The sequence below is a fragment of the Bufo bufo genome, chromosome 1 (assembly GCF_905171765.1).
Source record: "Bufo bufo chromosome 1, aBufBuf1.1, whole genome shotgun sequence".
NCBI classification, from domain to species: domain Eukaryota; kingdom Metazoa; phylum Chordata; class Amphibia; order Anura; family Bufonidae; genus Bufo; species Bufo bufo.
Genome location: NC_053389.1, coordinates 623,422,941 through 623,445,478, shown reverse-complemented (window position 1 = coordinate 623,445,478; position 22,538 = coordinate 623,422,941). Strand labels below are relative to the sequence as shown.

The 22,538-nt window shown below is 40.7% G+C and overlaps 2 protein-coding genes across 6 annotated transcripts in view; one reads left to right on the top strand and one right to left on the bottom strand.

Annotated features, from left to right (window-relative positions):
- Positions 1-22,538, top strand: part of HYKK (hydroxylysine kinase) — a 113,143-nt gene that overhangs the window by 57,945 nt on the left and 32,660 nt on the right. The window lies entirely within an intron of this gene.
- Positions 1-22,538, bottom strand: part of LOC120985703 (very long-chain acyl-CoA synthetase-like) — a 235,797-nt gene that overhangs the window by 199,409 nt on the left and 13,850 nt on the right. For all 4 annotated transcript variants that reach the window (XM_040413797.1, XM_040413799.1, XM_040413800.1 and 1 more), the window contains exon 2: positions 16,587-16,619. The gene's annotated coding sequence lies outside the window, so the exon portion shown is untranslated. The remainder of the gene's footprint in view (positions 1-16,586; positions 16,620-22,538) is intronic.

The following is a 22,538-nucleotide window of genomic DNA, read 5'->3' as shown; positions in this document are numbered from 1 at the left end:
TACATGTATGCGGAGACCCTCAAATGCCAGGGCAGTACAAACACCCCACAAATGACCCCATTTTGGAAAGAAGACACCCCAAGGTATTCGCTGAGGGGCATATTGAGTACATGAAAGATTGAACTTTTTGTCACAATAAAAAATAAAAAATCAATTTCCGCTAACTTGTGCCAAAAAAAAAATCTTCTATGAACTCGCCATGCCCCTCACGGAATACCTTGGGGTGTCTTCTTTCCAAAATGGGGTCACATGTGGGGTATTTATACTTCCCTGGCATTTTAGGGGCCCTAAAGCGTGAGAAGAAGTCTGGAATCCAAATGCCTAAAAATGCCCTCCTAAAAGGTACTCGTTGGACTTTCAGCCCCTTTGCGCATCTTGGCTGCAAAAAAGTGTCACACATGTGGTATCGCCGTACTCAGGAGAAGTAGGGCAATGTGTTTTTGGGTGTCTTTTTACATATACCCATGCTGGGTGAGAGAAATATCTCTGTAAAATGACAACTTTGTATGAAAAAAATGGGAAAAGTTGTCTTTTACAGAGATATTTATCTCACCCTATTTTTTGTCACAAGTTAGTGGAATATGAGACTTTGTAAGAAAAAAATAAAATAAAATCATTTTCCGCTAACTTGTGACAAAAAATAAAAACTTCCATGAACTCACTATGCCCATCAGCGAATACCTTAGGGTGTCTACTTACCGAAATTGGGTCATTTGTGGGGTGTTTCTACTGTCTGGGCATTGTAGAACCTCAGGAAACATGACAGGTGCTCAGAAAGTCAAAGTGCGTAAATTAATTTTTTTGAGCTTCAAAATCGTTACAAAAAATAAAAAAAGTTAAAAAATATATAAAAAATAAAAAAATATAAAAGTTTAAATCACCCCCCTTTCCGTAAAAAAAACCTAAATAACAATTAATATAAACATCATCGGTATCACCACGACTGAAAATGCCCATACTATTCAAATATAAAAATATTTTTCGAAAACGGCGAATGGCATAACAGGAAAAATGGTCAAAATGGCCAATTTGCCATTTTTTCATTGCTACCCAAAAAAAGTAATAAAGTGTGATCAAAAAGTCAAACACTCCAAAAGGTATGAATAAAAAATACAGATTGTCCCACAAAAAATGAGCGCCTATACAGTTCAGTAGACATTTTTTTTTCAAAGTTTAACTTTATTTTTACACTATTTAGACATAATACAACTATACATATGGGGGTATCATTATAATCGTACTGTCCCAGAGAATGAAGGACATGGGTCAGTTTCTCCACAAACAAAACTCTGTGGGAACAAAACCCGTAAAACGGTGCAGGAATTTCTTTACTGCTTCCCACTACATTGTATGCCAGAATTAATGGTGGCATTAGAAATTATAACTTGTCCCGCAAAAAATAAGCCCTCATACAGCTATGTGAACGAAAAAATAAAAAAGTTATGGCTCAATGAAGATAGGGAAGAAAAATGAAAACGCAAAAACGAAAAAAATTCCTGAAGTGAAAGGGTTAATGCCAAAAGTAGACTGCCAAAAAACATGCCTCTGCTAAGCCACCTATCCCAATAACAGTGCCAGGTAATGGGGAAAAAAGTGGCGGGGGGGAGTGAGTTGTGCATGGTCCCTGAGTGCCTCTCACCATCAGTCAGAAACAGTGTGACATGTCTGCCTGCTCCAGTTACCGTCTGGTGGTGAGAGAAAGCCTCAGTCACTCAGTTTGGAGCTGTAGTGAATGCTCAGACTAGAGGACACAAACATCTGTCCAGGCCTTGCGCCGGACGGGAGACAGGGAACCAGGAAACCAGACTTTCCAGCTTAAAGCAGGACGTCTGGCATAAGAGATTCCCATTTATAATGAACTAACATGTCTACCATCTACAGTGCCTTGCAAAAGTATTCACCCCCCTTGACTTTTTTCGTATTTTGGTGCCTTACAACCTGGAATTAACATGGATTGTTTGAGGATTTGCATCATTTAATTTATAGAACATGCCCACAGTTTTGAAGATGTGTTTTTTTTTATTTTTTATTGTGAAGCAAACAACAAATAAAACTAAATAACAGGAAAAGTCAGGGTGCATAACTATTCCCTAAAGTTAATACTTTGTAGAGCCACCTTTTGTGGCAATCACAGCTCCAAGTCGCTTTCGAGAAGTTTCTATGAGCTTGCCACATCTTACCACTGGGATTTTTGCCCATTCCTCCTTGCAAAACTGCTCCAGCTCCTTTAGGTTGGATGGTTTGCGCTTGTGAACAGCAATCAAAACAGCAATTTAAGTCTGACCACAGATTTTCTATTGGATTGAGATCTGGGCTTTGACTAGGCAATTCCAACGCATTTACATATTTCCCCTTAAACCACTCAAGTGTTGCTGTAGCAGTGTGTTTGGGGTCATTGTCCTGCTGGAAGGTGAACCTCCATCCTAGCCTCAAATCACGCACAGAGTGGTACAGGTTTTGCTCAAGAATTTTCCTGTATTTAGCACCATTCATCTTTCCCTCAACTCTGACCAGTTTCCCAGTCCCAGCTGCTGAAAAACATCCCCACAGCATGATGGTGTTCTTTGGGTGATGTGATGTGATGTGTTGGGTTTGCTCCAGACATAGCGTTTTTTTTTTTGATGGCCAAAAAGTTAAATTTTAGTCTCATCAGACCAGAGCACCTTGCTACATACATTTTGGGAGTCTCCTACATGCCTTTTTGCAAACTCACAACGCGTCTTTTTGTTTTTAGCCGAAAGTAATGGCTTTCTTCTGGCCACTCTGCCATAAAGCCCAACTCTATGGAACGTACGGCTTATTGTGGTCCTATGTACAGATAATCCAGTCTCTGCTGTTGAACTCTGCAGCTCCTCCAGGGTTACCTTAGGTCTCTGTGCTGCCTCTCGGATTAATGCCCTCCTTGCCCAGTCTGTAAGTTTTGGTGGGCGGCCGTCTCTTGGCAGATTTGCTGTTGTGCCATGTTCTTTTAATTTGGTTATGATAGATTTGATGATGCTCTTGGGGATCATCAAAGATTTTTTTTTTTTTTATAACCTATCCCTTACTTGTACTTCTCAACAACATGGTCTTCCTTGGTCTTCATGGCAGTGTTTGGTTAGTGATGCCTCTTGCTTAGGTGTTGCAGCCTTTGGGGCCTTTAAAAAAAAAGGTGTGTATATGTAATGACAGATCATGTGACACTTAGAATGCGCACAGGTGGACATCATTTCCCTAATTATGCGACTTCTGAAGGTAATTGGTTGCCCCAGAGCTTTTTATGGGCTTCCTAACAAAGGTGGTGAATACATACGCACATGCCAATTTTCTGTTTTCTATTTCTAAACAATAGTTTTATTTATATATTTTTCTCATTTCACTTCACCAACTTAGTCTACTGTGTTCTTATCCATTACATAAAATTCAGATTAACAAAACATTGAACTTAAGTCTGTAATGTAACGAAATACGAAAAAAGTCAAGGGTGGTGAATACTTTTGCAAGGCACTGTATCTAATATATAAAGCTGAGTGTATGTGTGTGTATGTCCGCTAAAGGAATCCGCACCTTCGCCTTTACAATCACAAAATTTGGCACATAGGTACATCAGGTGTCCGGGAAGTTTTTAGACCAGGTCTCAGCTCTCTATGCATTAACCAATAGAAGCTTGGTCACATTACTTTTATCAGCCAATAGAAGCTTGCAGGCCGTCAGCCTCCACATACACAGTTTTACTCCAGGTTTCCATAACAACCCAGCCATTTATCTTCACTGCTGTAGGAGAGCTTTAAAGGAAATCTGTCACAAGGATAATTGCTATTGAAGTAAAGCCATGGCCTAATAGCACTTAGTACCTTATTTCTAGATGTGCCTTTGTTCCAGCAATAGATGTTTTTATCCTCTGAAAATTCAGTTTATTTGGTATGCAAATGAGCCAGTAAGGTGCCCAGAGGGGCGTCACTCTTGCAGGAAGGAGCCCAGACACGTCCCCTGCCACAATGTGTCCACCCTCAATAGACTTAAAACCCTGCCCCCAGGTTCCGCTAAGCCCCTTATCTAGTTAGGCCACTCCCCCTCCCACTCCTGAGCCGACAGGGATTGAAAAAAATGAAGGTAAAAATCAACTTCTGTCAGGTGCAGGGGTGGGAGGGAGGGTGACTTTCTCCCTGCAGCTCACACTCAGACAGCACAGTGCTGCTGTCTTACAGTGAAGAAGGGGGGAAAAGACCCCTGGGGTGCGGAAAGTGAAAGGGGGCGGTGCCCACCCAATATATCCACAACAACACCCCCGAGAAATAACTCGGCACAAGCTCCTGAGTACAATGGCAGAACAACAAAGAGAATAGAGCCCAAGGTGCCAAATGGTAAATAATGTAAATATAGAATTTTATTATAATGTAGCAGAACACAATTAAAATTACAATTACATGCATGTGGTGCCAGAGGACAGGGAACAAAAAGGAACAGGGAAGGAAAAAACTGCGCCACCCTGGGAGGAACACACCGCTCAGAGATACGTAGATGTATGGGATCAGCGGGATGTATATGGTATAATAACCTTCCCTCAGATCACATATGTATACATAATAAATGGCGAGTCACAAATCAACTGCAAAGGACCAAACACAGACATGAAGTAAAGTATGTGGAACAAGAGGCTGTGAATTAGAAACAAAATAAACAGCAAGCCACGCTGGATATAAACCTAAGGTATAAGTAAACATCCAGGTAAGAGAGATCAAGGGGGTAAAATTGCAGATGAGACCTAAAATAGACCGGGAGTATAACAACCAGGATGGCGCTACCCCAACGCGCGTTTCGGCGTGCCTTCATCAGGGGGTAACGCCATTACTGTGGATCAAATGCTTTAAAGTCTCTCTAAGCCAATCAGGAGCCAGCACTTACTGTCCCCAGGTGCATATGCTGATCGGCGCGCGAACACTCCAGCGCAAGCACGTCCGGCTACCCTGCAGCCGGCGTCCCGTCAAACCACACCCACCCCACGTGACGAAGTCACATGATCGGGCGGAGATGACGCGACGTGAGGACGCACAGGCACGGGGCGCCGGAGGCGGCACACGCATCACAACAGGGGAGGAGCAGCGGACATCCACCTATCAAATTCTAAAATCAGGACACCTCCGTTAGTATATGGAGGCGAAGCAAAGGGAAGAGGGGAAGGAGAGAGGGGAAAACGGATAACTGGTGTAGCTGCATATATATATATATATATATATATGTACCCATGCATCGTGTGATATATATAAAAGAGGGGGAGGGGGGAGATGGAATATAAAATATATATATATATATATAAAATATATGCAATATAATATAATAAATATAGCAGTATATCCAATAATTGATGTGCACGCGTATACAGCAATGCAAAATACTAAAATAAATAATTGTCCATAAATACGCAAATGCATACACCAAAATATGAACATGATTGATGATTCCTATATACATGATAATCGTGATAATCAGTGAATACATAATTGGATAAAGACATGCAGTAAAGACAAAAAAATGAAAATAATAAATGAATAAAAATATTTAAAAAAAAAAAAAATATATATATATATATATATATATAAAAAAAAAAATATATATATATATATATATATATATATATATATATATATATATATATATAGAAAAGGAAAGTCCAGCGGGAGCACCAACCAGGATGTGGGTGCAAAGTCCGACGTGGGGTAACGGCAATACCCGATAGTATAAAACGAAAAAGGTAGGACTGCACTCCGAGATAGTGATGAAATAGAAAATTTTAATCACCCATAATATGGCAAACTTGCCACGTTTCGGCTCACAAGAGCCTCCCTCAAGCATAGAAACAGTGAAAGGGAATGCATATAAAGGCATATCAAAAGTGACCGACCAATCACGGTATGGTTACAATCAAAGTTAAATTGGATACATCTGTTACAAATAAACAAAGTGCATGTGCATAAAGTGACATGTGCCGTATGATTCACATACTTAGGATAATAACCCTCCATGCGGATCAAACAACATAAAAACAACATTGAATTCATATCAATTTGAATCATGATCGAAATTATAATAAAAGTGACAGTGAAATGGATAAGGATCATAGCAACTCGACCTTAAGGAGCCATGGCGCCCGCATAGACCATCGCGTTCATTGAGCGTCTCAATCTCTTCACAGCGCATGTCCAGACGAACGTCATCATGTATGTCATAGTATTCGGATGTGACGCATGCGCTCTGTAGAACCAAACTGAAGCCGCCTGAAAAGAGGGTGTCTACACAACACACTCTTCGGTGGTTATTCCCATTGGCTATTTGTTCACTAGCACCTTCCACTTGGTTTAGCACTTTGCACTTTATTCGTAGGAAATAACATTTTTCGTAATCACTGTTTTGTTTTTTCTATACAATCCCTCGATTGTCATACACTTCTAATTGTTCACGGTATCTTATGTCACCGTATACACGGATATGTTCATTATTATTATCATTATCATCATTTTCACTTATATGTATATATTTATATTTTTATTCATTTATTATTTTCATTTTTTTGTCTTTACTGCATGTCTTTATCCAATTATGTATTCACTGATTATCACGATTGTCATGTATATAGGAATCATCAATCATGTTCATATTTTGGTGTATGCATTTGCGTATTTATGGACAATTATGGTATTTTTGTATTTTTGTATTTTGCATTGCTGTATATGCGTGCACATCAATTATTGGATATACTGCTATATTTATTATATTATATTGCATATATTATATATATATATTTTATATTCCGTCCCCTCCCCCTCTTTTATATATATCACACGATGCATGGGTACATATATATATATATATATATATATATGCGGCTACACCAGTTATCCGTTTTCCCCTCTCTCCTTCCCCTCTTCCCTTTGCTTCGCCTCCATATACTAACGGAGGTGTCCTGATTTTAGAATTTGATAGGTGGATGTCCGCTGCTCCTCCCCCGTTGTGATGTGTGCGCGAGTCATCCGGCGCCGCCTCCGGCGCCCCGTGCCTGTGCGTCCTCACGTCGCGTCATCTCCGCCCGATCATGTGACTTCGTCACGTAGGGTGGGCGTGGTTTGACGGGACGCCGGCTGCGGGGTAGCCGGACGTGCTTGCGCTGGAGTGTTCGCGCGCCGATCAGCATATGCACCTGGGGACAAGTAAGTGCTGGCTCATTATTGGCTTAGAGAGACTTTAAAGCATTTGATCCACAGTGATGGCGTTACCCCCTGACGAAGGCACGCCGAAACGCGCGTTGGGGTAGCGCCATCCTGGTTGTTATACTCCCGGTCTATTTTAGGTGAGTCTCATCTGCAATTTTACCCCCTTGATCTCTCTTACCTGGATGTTTACTTATACCTTAGGTTTATATCCAGCGTGGCTTGCTGTTTATTTTGTTTCTAATTCACAGCCTCTTGTTCCACATACTTTACTTCATGTCTGTGTTTGGTCCTTTGCAGTTGATTTGTGACTCGCCATTTATTATGTATACATATGTGATCTGAGGGTAGGTTATTATACCATATACATCCCGCTGATCCCATACATCTACGTATCTCTGAGCGGTGTGTTCCTCCCAGGGTGGCGCAGTTTTTTTCCTTCCCTGTTCCTTTTTGTTCCCTGTCCTCTGGCACCACATGCATGTAATTGTAATTTTAATTGTGTTCTGCTACATTATAATAAAATTCTATATTTACATTATTTACCATTTGGCACCTTGGGCTCTATTCTCTTTGTTGTTCTGTCTTACAGTGAGTTGTTCAAAAGAACACGCCCCAGCTCTGGTTAGGCCACGCCCCCTCCCACTCTTCATACGACTGAGATTGAAAAAATTAAGTTAAAAATCAACTTTTAGGTCCCGATAAGCCACGCCCAGATCTGGTTAGGCCACGCCCCTTCACACTCCTGAGCCAACAGGGATTGAAAAAATAAAGGTAAAAATCAACTTCTGTCATCTGCAGGGGTGGGAGGGTGACTTTCTCCCTGCAGATTACACTCAGACAGTACAGTGCTGCTGTTTTAGAGGGAGCTCAGAGGGAGCTGTTCAAAAGGACAATTCCCCATTCCAGTAAAGGCCACTGTTAAGGGGGCGGGCCCCTGTGGAGGTTGCTGTCAAGGGGGTAGTCACTGTTAAAGGGGAAGTCTGCTGTAAAGGTCAAAGTTAAGGGGGTGGGCTGCTGTGGAGGTCCAATTTTAAGGCATGGGGCACTGTGGGGGGGTCAGTGTTAAGGGGTGGGGAGCTGTGGAGGTCACTGTTTTGGGGGTGGGGTGCTGTAGATGTCACTGTTATAGTGGATAGTGATGATATCTTTTAATGACACACACAAACATTAAATGGAATAGTCTTATATATAAAGCTGTGTGTATGTATGTATGTATGTCCGCTAAAAGAATCCGCACCATCGCATTTACAATCGCGAAATTTGGCACACAGTTACATCAGGTGTATTTTAGACCAGCTCTCAGCTCTCTAGGATGTACCGTTCCTGAGATATTCCCAAAAAATGCATTAGCCAATAGAAGCTTGGTCACATGACCCTTATCAGCCAATAGAAGCTCACAAGCCGTTAGTCTCCACATACACAGTTTTACTCCAGGTTTCCATAACAACCCACCCATTTTTCTTCTCAGCTGTAGGTGAGGTTTAAAGAAAATCTGTCACCAGGATAATCGCTATTGAAGTAAAGCCATGGCTTAATAGCTGTGGATGACACTGTTAAGGGAGCGGAGTGCTGTGGAGGTCACAGTTCAGGGGGAAGGTAGGTTGGCCATTCAGGCCACCCTGAAAAGATGGAATTACAACCCCGCCCCCAGGTCCCACTAAGTCACACCACTGATCTGGTTAGGCCACGCCTCCTCCCACTCCTCAGCCGACAGGGATTGAAAAAATTAAGTTAAAAATCAACTTCTGTCAGCTGCAGAGGTGGGAGGGGCAGTGACTTTCTTCCTGCAGCTCACACTCAGACAGCACATTGCTGCTGTCTTAGAGTGAGCTGTTCAAAAAGACACTCCCCCGATCTGGTTAGGCCACACACCCTCCCACTCCTCAGCTGACAGGGATTGAAAAAATGCAGCTAAAAATCTACTTCTGTCAGCTGCAGAGGTGGGAGGGATGTTGACTTTCTTCCTGCAGTTCACACTCAGACTGCACAGTGCTGCTGTTTGAGAGTGAGCTGTTCAAAAGAACATCCCTGTGCGCCAGATGGAGGACAGGGAGTCTGAAAGCCGGACTGTCCAGCCTAAAACTGGACCTCTTGGCCACCCTATGGCAGGCCTGCTGTTGAGGTCACAGTTAAGCGGATGGTCCCCTCTGGAGGTCATTGTTAAGGGGGTGGTGTGCTGTGAAACTCGCTGTTAAAGGGGCAGGCTGCTGTGAAGGTCAAAATTAAGGGGGTGGCTTGCTGTGGAAGTCCCATTTTAAGGAGACAGGGCTCTGTGGGGGGTCAGTGTTAAGGGGGGGCTGTGGAGGTACTGTTAAGGTGGCGGGGTACTGTAGATGTCACTGTTATGGGGGATACTGTCAATATCTTTTAACTACACACACAAACATTAAATTAAATACAGATGTGTCATCGCTACCGCTCCCTTATTTCGCAATTCGTTACTAACTAAACGCGATTTTATCTCCTCCAGTGTATCAATACACACCAATGCCAGTAGATGGCGGTGTTGAGTTAAAGTACTAGATTAATCAGTAGTACCGTACTTTATGTGAATTTCTAGTAGTGTAACTGGATGTACAGAGCAGCATGTGCTGTGTATTAATATCGCTATCCGGCTCCTGATACAGCCCGTAGTCATCCCGACATTGTACAGGAGCCGGGCGCTATAGGGGATGGCACCTGAACAGTCAATCATTAAATAAAATTAAAAAAATGGGTGAGCGTAACCACACAGACCTACAGTACATTGGGGTGGGGAGCCACAGGTATGGTACTGTACCCCACTGCACCCGACTGTACTGTCCTGTGCCCCACTGCATCTTATTGTCTACTGTATGTACAGTACTGTACATGTGCTGTGTATTAATATGGCTATCCGTCTCCTGATACAGACCGTAGTCATCCCGACACTGCATAGGAGCCGGGCGCTATAGGGGATGGCACTAGGGTTGAGCAAACCCGAACTTTATGATGTTCGGAACCCGAACATTTCAGTAAAAGTTTGGGTTCGGGTAATATTAATATACCATCGGATCGGAGTTTTCTCCAATCCGATGGTATATTTTAACTTGAAGCGTCCCCATCACCATAGGAACGCCTCTATGTTAGAATATACCATCGGATTTGAGTTAGATTGTGAAAACTCAGATACGACAGTATATTCTAACACAGAGGCGTTCCCATAGTGATGGGGACGCTTCAAGTTAGAATATACTGAGAACTGTGGACATAACGGCCGCCTGCTGCCTGGCAGCACCTGATCTCTTACAGGGGGCTGTGATTTACACAAATTAACCCTCAGGTGCTGCAACCTGAGGGGTTAATTGCGTGGATCACAGCCCCCTGTAAGAGATCAGGTGCTGCCAGGGCAGCAGGGGCCAGACCCCCCTCCCTCCTCAGTATTAAAATCATTGGTGGCTAGTGCGGCCCCCCACCCCCCACCCACAATAAAAATCATTGGTGTCCAGTGCGGCCTCTCCCCCCCCTATTTAAAATCATTGGTTAACAACCCCCCCCCCCCCATCATTGGTGGCAGTGGAAGCGGCAGTTCCGATCGGAGTTCCTAGTTTAATCGCTGGGGCTCCGATCGGTTACCATGGCAGCCAGGGACGCTACTGCAGTCCTGGCTGCCATGGTTACTTAGCACTTTTTAGCAGCATTTATAAAGTTAAATAACCTTTTTGGTGTGCACACCTTCTGCTGGTCTTGCATCTAAGTTTATTTAACAAATAAGGCACTGTGAGATAACAACTCTAATGTTTAAAAAATTTAAAATAAATAAATAAAAAATAAGCATAGAAGAATAGCCTTATCGCCTAATTAAATAAAAAATACATACAGTACAAATATATATTACTGTATTTGTGTTACTTTACACCCTACCCCCCCACTCTCAGTATGGCTACATTAGGATCTAAGGCCCTTTCACATGGCGAGGAGGAGGGGCTGGAGGGGTTAAAAATAGGGCTGGAGGGGTTAAAATAATTTAATAAAAAATAATTAACTCACCTTAATCCACTTGTTCGCGCAGCCCGTCTTCTCTTCTGTCTTCTTCTGTGCTGTGCACAGAAAAGGACCTTTGATGACGTCCCTGCGCTCATCACATGGTCCATCACATGATTCTGTTTACCATGGTGATTGATCATGTGATGGGACCATGTGATGAGCGTTATGACGTCACCAACAGGTCCTTTTCCTGTGCACAGCACAGAAGAAGACAGAAGAGAAGACGGGCTGCGCGAACAAGTGGATTAAGGCGAGTTAAATTATTTTTAATTAATTTTTAACCCCTCCAGCCCTATTTTTAACCCCGCTAGCTGTTCACCAGAGTCAGGCGCAGGCAGTGTAGTCAGCGATACTGAGGTTAATACTGCAATGTACTCCATTAGTCGATCTTTTTGTATGTACCTTGTAACATTAATGAAGGGTGGCATTTAGCATATGAATCGCGATTTGCATCTAAATACCTTCAGTGTTTAGGGGACAAGAAATTTATTAGAGAATGTCCCAATTTCAAGTAATAAGATAGTTTGCTTCAAGTATATCAGATACACAATCAATATTATTGCATTCATCTGTTTTTGTTATCCTTTAAGTGTATATTGTTTTGTATCTTGATGCAGTTTTCCATATTTATTTTTATTTATTATTTGTTTTTCTCTGAAGTAGTGGATACAGAGTGTATTTATTAGCTATGTTCCTATAGTGGCTGAATGTTAATACAGTATTTATATTATATATAAATTTACATATAGTATAATTAGTGTAATATTGTATAATTATTTATTCCATGATCCATATGAGGTATGGTGATTTAGATATAGTGTATTGTACAGTATAATGGACATATATAGATAGAAAGATAGATAACCTCTGTATTAAAAAATAATTATACAATATTACACTAATTATACTATATGTAAATTTATATATAATATAAATATATAAAATATATTTATATATAATAAATCAATATAGCAGCAACGCTGTATATATTGGTCTATTTTTGCCTGTAAACTTTTGGTGTATTTTAAAACTTGCCCAGCGCTGCAGCTGTATTGATTTATTTATTTTTGTTTTTCATGTAACAATATTATTTGTTTTAATGGTGTCAGTGTTAACATCATAATTCATATTAGGTTTCCATTGCGCAATTGTGGAGAAAGAGATCCAACATTAAGAATAGCAAGAATAGGTGTGGGAATTATCCTGGCAGAAGGGGGGCAGGGGTTCGGTGGGGGGTGCCGTCAAGGAGGAAATTATCAAAAGGCTTTGCTAAATACAAATGTATCCATACTGTACATGTTGTTTTTCGATACTGTATTAACATTCAGCCACTATAGGAACATAGCTAATAAATACACTTTGTATCCACTACATTATATATCTGTATACATGTATACAACACTTCATTATATATCTGTACACGCCGCTCTATTATATATCTGTATGCATTAGACCGCAAACAATCCAGTACAATGTATCACCAGGTGTTATCCAAATCTAATCAACTTGTATCACAGATCTAAAGACATAATGGAGCGGTGTATACAGATATATTATAGAGCTGCATATGCAAATATATAATATCTAATATTCTCGATGTACTGAATCATAATTGTGATCGATACATAAATATATGAATGTACAGTTACTCCATTGTACAGTAGTTTATTTTTTATTTTATTTTTTTTAACCCCTCCAGCCCTATTTTTAACCCCTCCAGCCCCTCTCGCCCGTGTGAAAGGGGCCTTAGATCCTATTGTAGCCATACTGAGAGTGGGGGGTAGGTGTAAAGTAACACCATACATGGTAATATATTTTTATACCCCCCCAGCCCTATTATACTAGGCATTCTGTATTAAGAATGCTATTATTTTCCCTTATAACCATGTTATGGAGGAAATATATAAATGATCGCGGTCTCCATCCCGATCGTCTCCTAGAAACTGTGGGTGAAAATCGCACCACATCTCGCACGTGCTTGCGGATGCGTGCGATTTTCACGCAACCCCATTCCACTTCTATAGGGCCTGCGTTGCTTGAGAAACGCAAAAAGAGGAGCATGCTGCGATTTTCACGCAACGCACAAGTGATGGGTGAAATCACTGCTTATCTGCATAGCCCCATAGAAATGAAAGGGTCCGGATTCAGTGCGGGTGCTATGCGTATATGAGAATAGAGAATATATATATATGTATCCAAGTTCACAGCAATTGGTTGCAGAATAGACAAGGTGGCAGTAGTTGGTAAGTAACTATCAATGTCAGCGCTTCGATCTTTTAATGGAATTTGCCAAATAACAGAGACAGCAGGGCAGTTAGGAAGGACCTATTTATGGGATATTAATTTATTTGTTTGTGTATGCTCCTGGATCTATCACTATTTTATATGTATTGCTATTTTTTAATTCATTGCTATTTTTTTTATTGCTGGTCATTATTTTAGCTATTGTCATGATTTTAGTTAATAAACACGTACTCCACTTGTGTTGCCTGCGCTGCTACTATTTATTTATTTACAACTAGATTGGGTGAGTCTTTTAGCAGTGCACCTATCCATTATTAATCCTGGTTGAGCAACCCAATATTTTTATATGTGAAAATACTTTTACATATATTTTTATTGATTTATTTATATAAGGACCAGTCAGAAAAGAAAATGGCAGTCTACATTTTTTGATGCATGATAAAATATATATATATATATAGATTTATATATATATATTTATATACACTCACAAACATATATATACATTCATGCATGTATACACAGACACACACATATATAGCTAATGAAAAATGTACTTTACTGGGGCTCTGAAATAAACTGTAAATAACCGATCTCACCACTTCATCCCCATTCATCACCACTTCATCCCCAGAGCAAATAAATTGAATGCTAGTAGAAAGGGATTAAAAGGTTAATCGTCAGGAGGCCAGTGGGGCGCTGCTCAACACCTAATGTCATTGTATTTAATTAATATTTAAAAAAATGGCAGCATCTCTGTATCCTAATAACCGTAATCTGCCATTTTCTTCACTGCCAGTCTTTTTATAGCTGGAGCGCTCATACAGAATATTCAGTGAAAAGGCACCAGCAGTGAAAGGGTCTCCAGCAAGAAAATAACCTGCACTTTTTCAGCCATCTGCCTCATTTTGACTTGTTTTAAGGACGTTACATCAAAGTTGATCAGCCTGTAGTGTGTTTTTCCACTTTAATTTGAGTGTGACTCCAAATCCAGACCTCCATGGGTTGAAAAATTTGATTCCATTTTTTTATTTTTGTGTGATTTTGTTGTCAGCACATTACAACTATGTAAAGAACAAAGTATTTCAGAAGAATATTTAATTAATTCAGATCTAGGATGTGTTATTTTTGTGTTCCTTTATTTTTTTGAGCAGTGTATATATATATATAATATATATATATAAGTATAAGAGCAAAAAACGGATCAGCACCTCCATGAGACAAATCGCAGGTGCAAGCTTCCCCGGCAATAATACAGCATACAAATAAAGTAGCAGCACACCCACTAAATGCGCTAAGACTGAGTGAACAGGTGATTTGTGAACAGGGTCAAATACATGACGCCACTATTTACTGCCAAGCAGTGAAGAAGCTCTTAGTGCATATTATTGATCAAAAATATGTCCAGTGCAGCAGTATATTGTATATATACATAGTTCCACTACCAATCGCAATGCATGACTTCATAGAAATGTAAAAACTGATATTATAGATAACTGCAATGCATTTTTTGCAAATATAAAAATATATTATAATATTAATAATTGTAGCAATAATTGTAATAATTGTAAACTCCCTGCTCCATATCTTAATCAGAGACAACTGGAAGAGGAGGAGAAAAAATGGCGTTAATTGATGGCCATCTCAGAGGGGATAGCTTTTGGGGCAATATATTGTGTGGTAGTTTGTGCTATGGTATTGCTGACCCCCCTACTTTTGTTGCCCTGCCTTTGTCAATTTAGACCTCCTACAATATGGGGCCACTTAGGTTCTCAATTCACCCTCGTCTGTTTTGTACTGTATTGCCTATACAGACCCAACTCAGCCATTCCTTTCTCCCATATTACTCTTTGTCATTAGAAATTCTGCCCAGAGAATTGTTACTATTCCTGCAATAGTGGCTAGCTGCAGATACAAATGCTCAACGCGTTCCACACTCATGTTCACAGCGTTCATCATCTACAGATCTATGCCCTATTAATAAGCGCATTGCTGGCCACATTGATAGCTTGCAGCACAACCTCCTGTACTTTTGTGACCGTGAAATGGCCGCCATGCATAGCACATTATAATAGGATGGGCTCTGTCCCATGGGTGGGTGCTTCCTGCATTGTGCCCAATCTGATAGTGGGGCTATTGAATCACACAGTGATTAGCTCCACCCATCTGTCACCCCCCCCCCCCACTGTCCGCTTTCGAGCAGCCGCCTTCACTACAAACAGCGTTTATGTCATAAAACAGGGGTGTCTTTAGGCGGCTATATTCAATACTGGATATACATCACACCTACAAGGGGTATATATCATACAGGAGTGAGGTCAAAGGAGTTTTCTATCACCAAATGCATATGGCCTGATAGCCGAATAACTGGTGCATCTCAGCATGGGGTATCCTGCATACACCCGCCCATGGGACGGAACCCATCATGGGACGGAGCACGGGAGGCTGTGCTGCACACTATCAATGCGGCCAGCGTTGCACTTATTGTTAAGGCACAGGTCTGTAGCAGGGGGGTAGCTATAGGGGAAGCGGCTGCTTTGAAGCCCCAACTTAGAAAGGAGGAGGACTAAAAGATTTTTTATTGTCAAGGCCCCCTCAACAGTATTATACAATGACATCATATACAGTGACACTGTAGGAAATGGATGGAGTGGCTGCTGGGTCTCCTCTGACTAGACACAGGAGTGAAGGTTGCGAACAAATTGCTGGGGGTAACAAATTTGCTAAATTTGCTGTGGGGCCCAGTCACTCCTAGTTACACCACTGGAATGTCGGGCAAGCTCCTGAAGAAAAGCTGCAAACATGAGTGTATTTGCAGCTAGCCACTATTGCAGTAATTGTAACAATTATCTGGGCAGAGTAATATGGGAGAAAGGAATAGCTGATGGATGGGTCTGTATAGGCAATGAGCGTCCCATACAGCAATGGTTAATACAATAATGGAGTGTGGTCTCTACAGTATTTTTGTATCCCTTAGTAAACCTGAATACATCAGGGACACACACCTATATTGGCCTGCATATACTGGCCACAGGGGGCTTCCATACCCTTTTTTATCATTATAATGGAATAAAGTATTTTTTTAAATTGTTTTTACTGTCTTTTCTGGCAGTGAATCGCTGGTTTATTTCAGATAGAAACGTTTCTTACCTTCAGCCGTGATATTTACCAACCAAGTGATCCCTAAAAAAATAAAGAGGTGAAGTTAAAAGCAAATTACAACAGTATACAAGACCACTTGAAAAATGGCAAAAAATCATATAGTAGAGCTTCAACATGCAACAAGAAGAAATGAGAGTGAGACAAAACATTTTTTGAGCATTCAATAATTGAAAATAACGATTAAACGGAAACAGGCTGTTTTTCAGCTGATCCAAATTTTAGGACCACATGCCTTTTTAAAAGGCCAAATCTGTGCAAAGATGTGGATTCATTGTCATTTTCTGTCAGGTAGCCACACGTTGTGATGGCAAAGGCAAAAAACTCCCTTTTTGAACGTGGTCGGGTGGTTGAACTGCATAAGCAGGGTTTCTCACAGCGCGCCATCGCTGCTGCGGTGGGACGCAGTAAGACAGTCATTTGGAATTTCTTAAATGATCCTGAGGGTTATGGAACTAAAAAGTCAAGTGGAAGACCCCAAAAAATTTCTTCAGCACTGAGCCGGAGGATCCAATTGGCTGTCTGTCAAGACACTGGACGATCCTCGACCCAAATTAAGGCCCTTACTGGTGCTGACTGCAGCCCCATAACCATAAGACTGCACCTGAGACTGAAGGGCTTCAAAAACAAAAACGTCTTTAAAGACCTTGTCTCCTTGAACGCCACAGAACTGCTCGTTTGGACTTTGCAAGAGAGCACCAAAAATGGGACATTCAAAGGGGGAAGAAAGTTTTATTCTCTGATGAGAAAAAATTTAACCTTGATGGTCCTGATGGTTTCCAACGTTACTGGCATGACAAGCAGATGTGGTCTGGGGTGCTTTTTCCTTCAGTGGAACAATGAAGCTTCAGGAAGTGCAGGGTCGTCAAATGGCCGCTGGCTATGTCCAGATGTTGGAGAGAGCATTCCTCATGACTGAGGGCCCTCGTCTGTGTGGTAACGACTGGGTTTTTCAACAGGACAACGCTACAGTACACAATGCCCGCAGGACAAGGGACTTCTTCCAGGAGAATAACATCCCTCTTTTGGCCCATCCTGCGTGTTCCCCCTGATCTAAATCCAATTGAGAACCTTTGGGGATGGATGGCAAGGGAAGTTTACAAAAATGGACAACAGTTCCAGACAGTAGATGGCCTTCGTGCGGCCGTCTTCACCACTTGGAGAAATGTTCCCACTCACCTCATGGAAACGCTTGCATCAAGCATGCTGAAACGAATTTTGGAAGTGATAAACAATAATGGCGAAGCTACTCATTACTGAATTCATGTTTGGAAGTTGGATTTCTGTTTTGGGGGGGGGTTTAGTTTTTTTTGGAGGTGTGGTTCTAAACTTTTGAACAGCTGAAAAACAGCCTGTTTCAGTTTATTCGTTGTTTTCATTAAATTGAATGCTCAAAAATGTTTTGTCTCACTCCCATTTCTTCTTGTTGTATGTTGAAGCTCTACTTGGAACCTTGTTAAGATCCAGCCATGCTAAATATGATTTTTTGCCATTTTATTAAGTGGTCTTAAACTTTTGATCCGGACTGTGTATATACACATAATCATGGTACCTCCCATTTGTATTAGTGATATAAAGAACAATAATTATCACTATAAATATATTTATTTTTCTCTAAAAGCATGGATTGAGACAAAAATCGATGTTCAAAACTTAGGACTTAGCATTCCCAATTCTCTTATCCACCACACCTCTCTTTGTTTTAATATTTTCCCCCTATCACCACCCCTCAATAAAGGGGGAATGTGATTAATTATTCTAAATCTCGATTGACTAATGTTATGGCCAGATATCAGAAAATGTTTAGAGACCAGAAGGTCCATCAGCTTTTTCTGAATTGATTTATGACAGGGATGCTCAACCTGTGGCCCTCCAGCTGTTGTAAAACGACAACTCCCCTGGTACAGTCCTGATCAAAAGTTTGAGACCACTTGAAAAATGGCAGAAAATCATATTTAGCATGGCTGGATCTTAACAAGGTTCCAAATAGAGCTTCAACATGCAACAAGAAGAAATGGGAGTGAGACAAAACATTTTTTGAGCATTCAATTTAATGAAAACAACGAATAAACTGAAACAGGCTGTTTTTCAGCTGATCAAAAGTTTAGGACCACACCTCCAAAAAAAAAACTAAACCCCCCAAAACATAAATCCAACTTCTAAACATGAACTCAGTAATGAGTAGCTCCGCCTTTATTGTTGTTCTCTTCAAAAGTTTGTTTCGGCATGCTTGATGCAAGCGTTTCCATGAGGTGAGTGGGAACATTTCTCCAAGTGGTGAAGATGGCCGCACGAAGGCCATCTACTGTCTGGAACTGGAGTAGGTGGTGGCTGCTCTCCTATATAGCCTATGATATGGTGCTACAAGTCCAGGGAGAGGACACCCTACCTCTCTGGAGAAAATAGAATTAGCAAAGATGTGTGGACGAGCACTCTAACAGTTGGCACACATTTATTAGTGATATAATATAATAAGCTAGCGATATAAAATAGATAAAACAATACAATAAAAAACAAGTGTGCTAATACAACCACTATGGGGTAATGGATATTGGTAGGTATTGTTCAATAACCAAACAATCTATCAATCCTATGACAAGGTGATAAAGATGGTATAGAGGCCTGGTGTAGTGGCCTAAGTGTCTATAGGAGTCCAATAAACCCAGATCGGATTGGGATAATACTCCTGTAGTTCCACAGGTTCTGGCAAGCTGCCGCTATTCAGTGCGTTCAGTAATAGTCCCGTATCATACAAATTGCTGTAATAGAGATACACTTGCCGGCTTTTCAGCCGCTTACCTCCCCTTCGTATGTGGCTTCAGTCCTACGGTTTGCTCAGACTGAGTAAATGGGGCCCATAAGGTACGGTGTCTTCCGTTGTTAGGTACAATAGCCGGGCTTGCCGACTATAATAGCGCTTACCTTTTCTTGTGGGTAATGCACTTAGCTGATACAGTGCGGGTAAAGCGCATGGAACACCCCGGTTAGTATACAGGGCCCGCGTCTAGCAATGTTCTGTTTGATGTCCGCGTTGAATGCTTGCGGGATGACGGGGTAGTGCTTGCGTCACTTCCTGTGGATACCAGTAGTGACGTATTCCTTGTATAGCGTCCGATAATTCCAGGCTGCAATTTTCGAATGTTAGATATTGTCGATGTCAAAGTCCTATTTGCATGGCCATGCAATTGAAGAAGTGTCGACAGGTATATGGCGTGAAACCCAGACGCGTTTCGGGAGTTGTCACTCTCCCTTCCTCAGTGGTTGCGCCATACCTGTCTAAATGCGCCTTATATACTTCTCTAAGTTATCCTCAAAGCCTGGATCGGACCTCTGGATCTGGTTCTTCCATTTCTGTACAATTTGAGATTTCTAGTTTTCACAGTCTGTTTTTTTATTTTCTGTTTTTCTTAATAATATCCGATTTTAGGTCCAAGATAGCCTTTCAATCACTAATATGTTTAATAGGCTTCACTCTCTTGTGGATATCAAGGGAGGAAAAACAAACATTCCATTCAACATATACCCCATTGGTGGATGCTTCCTATTATTTAAGACAATAATGATAGTTTATACTAAATAAGAAATCTTTACACTAAATAAAAGTTTTTTAATAAATATGTAGATAAAATATGTGAAAAAAGTGTGTAGATAAAATCTCAATAAAAATGATGATGACAAAAATGAAAATAAAAATAAAATGGATGTGGATGATATAATCTATACATATAGTGGATGTTTATTATAATATAAACCTGGAATACCGATAACGGGCATGATTCCCATCATTGATACCACAATACATGCTTAGACAGCATTGGGAAATAAGGTCACTCCAATTTTATATAGAACATCAAAAAGTTCCTAAAGGATTATTGTTATACAAAATTCCAGCCCAAGATTTGATGAGTGAGACATTTGAGGAGGAGTGGAACACACTCCTACACAATCACTCTATCTCACTCATCAAATTAATCATTAAAAGGAGAACAGAGATATTAGGGGATCTGAACAAAAAAATTGAAGGACTGAAGGAACAGATAGACAAATTACCCAGAAATGGGGATTTCGATATCTGGCAAGAAAGAATATGCAGGGGACTAGATAAGATAGAAAATGAGATTATAAATAAAAAAACAAAGAAACACCTTAATACGTATAAGAATTCACAAATAGAAGAGTCGGGGGATCATTTAGATTTACCACAGAGGGTATTTTCACATAGGCAAATTGATACACAAGAAAATACACATAATCACTATGCTGTGTCAGTGAGTAATAGATACGAACAACTTTCGGACCAGCCTTTTTTAGATCACACTCCAGCTCACCACAGAACAAAAATAAGACACAGGGAACAAACACCCCCTCACAACCAGGAATCACACAAACACCAATACAATTTGAGACAGAGATACCACCATGCACAACAAAACACAAATCAGTATCACAATACACAAAGAAAAAAATATCATCCACAGCCCACAATAAATCACGGGGAAAACTCAAGACACCATCATTACAGATATACAGACGAACCCGAAAGACGAGAAGGAGCAAGAGGAAAAGAGTCATCACACACGAGACACCGATAGGGAACACAGCATCAGTCATTAATTTAAGTTCCGTCACACTCACTACAGCACAGATCAGATTATTGGAAAAGGGTTTGAAATTTGCCCCGACTGAAAAAATTGATAAATTCTCAACGTATATAGGAATACAAAAATATATTAGAGGTGTTTGTCTCAAGAAACATTTCTTGAAGAATCCTATAGTAAGAAATGAAGTTCAGGTTATAGGTAAGACAAACCCTACACAAAAAGACCCAGCAGGAGGTGGTTCGGGCCTCAAAAAGAGATCCACCATGTTCCCAAGGAATGAAATAAGCCGAGAAATGGCAGTGTTTCAAAAAAATGTGGAGGAAGATATCAGAAAACTTAAAGCTAAACCCACCTATCGAGATAATTTAACAAAACAAGAAGTCTCAGCATTAAAATCTCTCCAAAAGAAAGAATTGATCACTATACGTCCAGCCGATAAGGGGGGGGCTGTAGTTATATTGGACACCATCAAATATAATGGTGAATGTCTTAGACAACTTGGGGATGATAAAACATATAAGAGACTGAAAAACGACCCCCTGAAAGAATTTGATAAGGAGCTGAAAGAATATTGTATACAGGGTCTTGAGCGGAAACTGATATCTCAGCAGGAATTCGAATTCATCTTGGGCACACAGGGAAGACTTCCGGTCTTCTACTGTCTGCCCAAGATCCACAAAGACCTTAAAAATCCCCCCGGTCGACCGATAGTTTCGGGTATTGAATCAATTACATCAAATTTATCTAGATATATAGATACACAGCTACAGCCGATAGTGAAAAAAACGAAGTCATACATAAGGGATACAACCCATATCATCCAGACTTTAGAACGTCTGGACGTCCAACCAGATTGGATTATGGGGACTCTGGATGTACAATCCCTCTATACATTAATTCACCACCAACAGGGATTGACCGCAGTGAGACAACAAATTGAAAGGGAGGGAGAACTAGAAGAAACCCACATACAGTTTATTTTAGATGGTATAGAGTACATCCTCAATCATAACTACTTTTATTTTGAGGGTGTATACTACCTGCAAAAATGTGGGACTGCCATGGGGACCAGGTTCGCCCCTAGCTATGCCAATTTATTTTTGGCAGAGTGGGAACATCACCACATCAGACCCAGGCTAGGGGCGAGCCTGGCCCTATGGCGTCGCTACATAGATGATGTGGTGTTCATTTGGAAGGGGTGAAAGAGAATCCTTGATCTCTTCTTGAAGGAGATCAATGAAAATCAATTGAATTTGGTTTTCAATGCCATGATCAAGGAAGAGACAGAATTCCTTGATCTGGTAATCAAAAAACTAAATAATCGGTTTGTCTGCCATACCTT